Raw genomic sequence first — 6,380 nt, forward strand, 5'->3', positions numbered from 1 at the left:
CTAACTCATTTTTCTTCCTTGTCGCACGCGTGGGTATCATGGGAGCCAACCTAGAGCCTAAGCACCGTATGGTCAGCACTCTCTAGGTTCCTTCCTTGCAGGTCATCGAATGCTTCACTCATAGGCCGCTTCCTTTGTCCCTCATCCACCGTATCGGAAGCTCACCATCATTTTAATGAAACTGAGGCTAGTCAAGACCTCGACCGATCTTGCCACGTGAGACGTCCTTCATTGACTCTCCATCATCTTTTCACTTAGGTCCTCACTCACGACCTTATTTGACAAGATAGTCAAAATGCTTCCGTAACATTTTTGACATAAAACAATCTTTAAAAACATGTCTCATATACAAACTTCCATCTTTCCACATCATTCCATGTCATTTCTCATCATTCCACATTCTTCTACTTCAATTCACATCGCATCATTCCAATTCCATTTACATTGTCCTACATCCATTCACACCATTCCTACATCCACTTACATCTATTCACATCATTCTTACATCCACTTACATCCATTCACATCATTCTTACATCCATTCACATCATTCCTATATCCACTCACATCCATTCACATCATTCTTACATCCATTCACATCATCCTACAGTCATTCACATCAAAATCAATTATACCCATATTTACTCTTTTAGTATAAACACTAATCTATTTATCTAAATGAAAAATTTCCATAATTCTCATAAATTGAATGATTCTATATAATTTGTGCATAATCTTCTTTATTTTTTGAATATTGAATAATGCTCAAAACTTCACTTTTAGCATAAAATTTATTTATGCATGTACATATATATAGATAAATATAACAAAAATTCCTCCTTTCTGTATTTAAACAATTATGCATAAATACTATAAAATGATTTTTCATAAATATAACAAAAATCATTCTTTTAGCATAAAAATGTCTATGCCTAGAATATGATGGGAATTCATCTTTTTGCTTTATTAAATTTATGCATAAAAATAAGATTTATCTTTTTTCTGGAAAATTTTACCATAGCTTTGCTGCAACTTCTGAGAAAGTTTAATGTTAGAACTTTAAATGAATATTCATAATTGAAATATGATAAGAACTCCTCTTTCAAACTAAAATTTATTTATGTATACATAACTTATAATTATAATCATAATTACAAGCATAATTATAATTAAATCTCTTGATTATTCTTAAATATCCATTTCTCATTTCCAAAAATGTTAGCATAACCCTCTTTCAACTTAAAATAAATTAATATGATTTTTTTAAATCATAAATAAGCTTAAAGAAATTAATCATCATTATTAACTATATTAAAATCATAAAAATATCTAATCTTTTTCTCTAGCTTGTCAAGCCTAGAGTTTTGTTTAAGATAATGGGTTTATCATTAAGAACCATCCTTCTAACAAGGATCTAACCATAAAGATGATTAATCTTTACAAAAAGAGAGATTTAAATATAAAAATACTAATTAAGCATAAAGATTAGAATTAAACCATTTAAACATTATGAATCATTGGAAAGCTTGATTTTAAGAAAAAACCATTTAATTGAAAGCTTCCCAAGCATTAGAGGGGTTGGGAAGGAGATAACCATTGAGAAGATAGAGAAACCATTGGATTAAGGCTTACCTTTGATTTTGGCTTGATTATTTAAAGAAAGAAGTGAAGCCCACAAAGAAAGCTTTGGCCACCAAGTTGGGGAGGGTAATCTCTAAGAAAAGATGGAGAATTGTGAAGCTCCAAACCTTCCAAAAGTAGAGGCAAAATAGAGGGATAATAGAATTACACTAAAATGAAGATAATACTGGCATGTAATTACTCAATTTAAGATGAAAATACAAAGGAATGAGGGTCTATTCATAGGTGAGGGAGGCCACTAACCAAGTCCAACTGGGATCTAGAGGCTTGCAGCTTCAGTTTGATCCATTTTGGATAATTTCTGGACCGATTTGGCTCACTTTTTGATCCAGTTTGCAGGAGGAGAGAGGAGAGATATAAATATCTCATTTTTTGAATTAAAAATGCAAGGCAATGATGAAAAAAAGGCACCCCCTTCATGAGCCCTTTCCTTCCTTACTGAGGTGTCCAAAATTGATTTTTTTACTAATAAACCTAGTACTTGGTCAACTCTTCATCTTAAGTGAGCATTTACTCATTTTTGGGATATTTTATTTTATTCTTTGTATTTTTGTCATCCCAACACTTGGATTAATCCTATTGGCCCTTTAGAACCTTATTTGGACCTTAATAAAAAATTTCTGAAAATGTGGACCCTTAGGCTAAGGTCTCCAATACATATAGTCAGTTAATTTCTAATGCACACTGGAAAATTCTTTTTGAAGTTCTGTTTGAGGGGAATTCATCTTAGATTTTAGGAGAAACTTTGTATCCAAAAACATCTCAAATTTGTAATATCTCTCTTTATAACATTTTCATTCTCTAGACCAAGACAAGGAAAAACAATGTTTTCTTGTATTCTGAATTGGGGGATGATTATAGAAACTGAAGGGGAGGTTCTTACACCTTTATATCTCCAAAGCTAGAGGGAGGATTCTTACAGGACGCATCCAAGAAGCTAGCCAACATTCTTTCATGATCAATTCTCCACCATAACAAACCTAAAATAAAAAAATTCATTTTCCTATAATGGGATCACAATGGTGTGGACTAGTAATCCAATTAATATCATAGCTTGCGGGCTATCCTAACACATAGTTTGGAAATACATTGGGTGGATGCAAGGTGAGGGTACTCACTTTCGTCCACTCTCTCTAAAATTGGGACATCCACGCATCTTGGGTGGAGTACCTCTATCATGATATCACCATATCAATTAAAACACGACACGTGCCTCCCCAACCTAAAGCGACATATCTCAAACGAGATACCAACTAATGCCACGCTAGCAGGTCGGGGTTCCAGTCATCATCCATGTCACCAATACAGGTCACTGCCACCACACTATCTCGATCGAGATATTCATGCCACTCGGATCCACATCAATGCCATGCCGGTGTATCCCCCTAGGCACATCGCTCAAATGTACATTCAACATATTTGACCAGCCCATCTCCACCATCCACATATCTCAAACGAGATATTTAAATAAAATCTCGACCATTGAAATACATCGTTCGAGGTATAGAGATGCAATCTCATCCGTCCACATATCGCGTTCGAGGTATAGAGATGAAATCGAGACCGTTTAAAAACCTCGAATGAGGTTTATCTACAAAATCTGATCCGTCCATTCGCGCACATTTGAAGATGTGATCCCAACCATTTATTAAATGAATCTCGACCGTCAAACATATCTCAATCGTGGTAATGACTTAAAATCTAAGCTGTCCATGTACCTCAAACGAGAAACTGAATTCAAATCTCAGCCGTCCCCAACTCTAAAATTAAGTGCGTATCTTCGCTGTTTGTCTCACTAACCCCTAAATCCAGAGCATACATCTTGCAAACCCTAAAGTGCATGATGTCACCAAACCTCGTTCGAGGTTATAAAACCGAAAAACTTTTTTTTTAACCTCATTGTCAGAAGTCGTTTTCACTCTCCTTACTCTCTTGATTTGGATTAGCATTAGTGGGCCCATTAGCATTGTTTTATAGCTTCATTAGTGCTACTTAGCACTAAGCACTGGACCTTTGTGTGTTAGGCTTAGGTTTTAGCATGGAGTCACGCGAGGAGGGCCACGAGGAGGGCCGCAAGTGTATTGTGGACCTCATCACGGAGATAGACCGCGAATTAGCGGCTATCCGTAGGAGTGTTAGAGACACACCGTCTACATTACATATCATGGCAGAGTTGGAGGCGATGCTTTCGTCCCTTCGTAGCCTTCACAATATTGTTTATGTAGATGAGTGGATAGCCCACCATCGCATTGCTCCTGTGTCACATGGCTTGACATATCGTCAAGTCTGTGATCTTGGTCCGGGATGGAGCCTACTTAGATCTTTTCCTCGATAGTCGTGGGATGAGGCATGGGGTGGGCAAGCCCCTTACTGTTACGCAGTGTTCGTATCCTCGTATCGGCACATATCTATAGTCGCTATGCTGCCGCATATGGGAGGATGTCAAACAATTGCCAAATTCCCATATACTTCCCAATGCAATTATATGCAGAGTTGTTATAGGGGAGGAGGTGGATTATACTAGCCATCGGCCTGGTGGTGGTGCTAGCCGAGGCCGTCTCTAGGACCAGGGTAGGTGGCCTCCACCAACCCTTCGTGTAGCTCCTACAGATCCGACGTTTGTGCCTATGTCGACTATCGAACCTCTTGGCACCCAGGTTGGTATCGACGTATGGAGTACCACGGAGAGCATCCAGCACGTGGTGCGCTTGTTTTCACGATCGATACCAACAATGACAGATGTCGAGATGTACATACTTATTACTTCTTAAGTTTTTTTAGTCATTTATATACATGTTTATATGTACTTTTCTATATTTTTACATGAGCGGCATGGTTGATTGTGTCATGTAGGGTCCCACACCTACCACACTGAGAGACTCACTCAGGAGTTGGTAGAGGCGAGAGCAGAGATTGACCGCCTTAAAGCTGCATTAAAGACGACAGAGACAGCTACTGTAGAGGCACGGCATGTGAGAGACTATGACATCCAGCAGGTGGTTTCTCTTGCACGTAAAAGCGATAATTAAGGTCCTAAGTTATAAATTTCTTTAAGTAATACCTAATGAGAGAGACTAATCAATTATTTTTATGCTTTACTTTTTGCGTAGGCTCGGACTGAGGTAGAGAGTTCTAGAGCTGAGGCGTAGCAGCACATGATTATGGAGCAGATTGCACAGCATAGGGCAGAGCAAATGATGCTGCATGTTCGAGAGCTCGGACGATTTTCATTGGGTTGCTGTTGATAGTGACTAAAAGCAGACTAGCTGGGTTAGCTCACTTACATTATACTTAGATTTATGGGCAGTGACTAACCTCAGACTAGCTGGGGTAGCTCATTTTCATTATGCCTTGATCTTTTGAGTTAGTGGCTAAACCCAGAGTAGTTGGGTTAGCTCACATTCTGATGTACTTATTTGATGCTTATATCATTATGAGTTTTTTCATTATTGAGTATCATTACATTTTAGTTGATGTTCTTGGTTTTTTTATTTTTTATTAGCGCCCAATGTGGATTTTTTATTAGTGCCTAGTGCGGATTTTTCAAGTCTCTTGGTGCTTAAGAGGCCATGGAAAATCTGGACCTTCCCCATACCATCATACCCAAACATGATTCGATGGGGACTAAACTTTGCAAGCATGTGGGGGGGACCCACCCCCACATGCTTGCAAAGTTTGGTCACAATCGGAGCATGTTCTTGGTTTTTTTATTTTTTATTAGCGCCCAGTGCGGATTTTTCAAGTCTCTTGGTGCTTAAGAGGCCATGGAGAATCCGGGCCTCTTGGTGGTTAAGAGGTCACGGAAAATCCTGGCCTTCCCCATACCATTATACCTAAACATGCGCCAATGGGGACCAAACTTTGCAAGCATGTGGGGGGTCCAACCCCACATGCTTGCAAACTTTGGTCACAATCGGAGCATGTTTGGATTAGAAATTAGCACCTAGTGTGGATTTTTCAAGTCTTGGTGTGCTTAAGAGGCCATGGAAAATCCAGGACTTCCCCATACCGTCATATCCAAACATGCTCTGATGGGGACCAAACTTTTCAAGCATGTGGGGGGGTGCCCAAACTTTTCAAGAATGTGGGGGGGGGCACCCCCACATGCTTGCAAAGTTTGGTCACAATCGGAGCATGTTTGGATTGGTAATTAACGCCCAGTGCAGATTTTTCAAGTCTCTTGGTGCTTAATAGGCCATGGAAAATCCAGGCCTTCCGCATGTGGGGGTGGTCCCCTCTAACATGCTACCAAAACATGCTTCGATGGGGACCAAACTTTGCAAGCATGTGGGGGGGACACACCCCACATGCTTGCAAAGTTTGGTCACCAATCAGAGCATGTTTGGATTAGTAATTAGCGCCCAGTGTGGATTTTTGAAGTCTCTTGGTGTTAAGAGGCCATGGAAAATCCGGGCCTTCCCCATACCATCGTACCCAGACATGCTTCGATGGGGACCAAACTTTTCAAGCATGTGGGGGGGGGCTACCCCCACATGCTTGTTGCAAAGTTTGGTGATGTGGGGACCAAACTTTTCAAGCATGTGGGGGCTACCCCCACATGCTCGCAAAGTTTGGTCATGATCGGAGCATGTTCGGGTTAGTAATTAGCACCTAGTGCTTGCAAAGTTTAATGATTTTCAACAAACAATATGGTGATGGTGATTTTCAATAAACAATATGATAGCCAAAGTGTTAAAAAATCAAAAAACCATGAACATCAACTAAAATGAAATGATCCT

The sequence above is a fragment of the Cibotium barometz genome, chromosome 36, assembly GCF_041138505.1.
Source record: "Cibotium barometz isolate CiBa-2024 chromosome 36, ASM4113850v1, whole genome shotgun sequence".
Taxonomy (NCBI): Eukaryota; Viridiplantae; Streptophyta; class Polypodiopsida; order Cyatheales; family Cibotiaceae; genus Cibotium; species Cibotium barometz.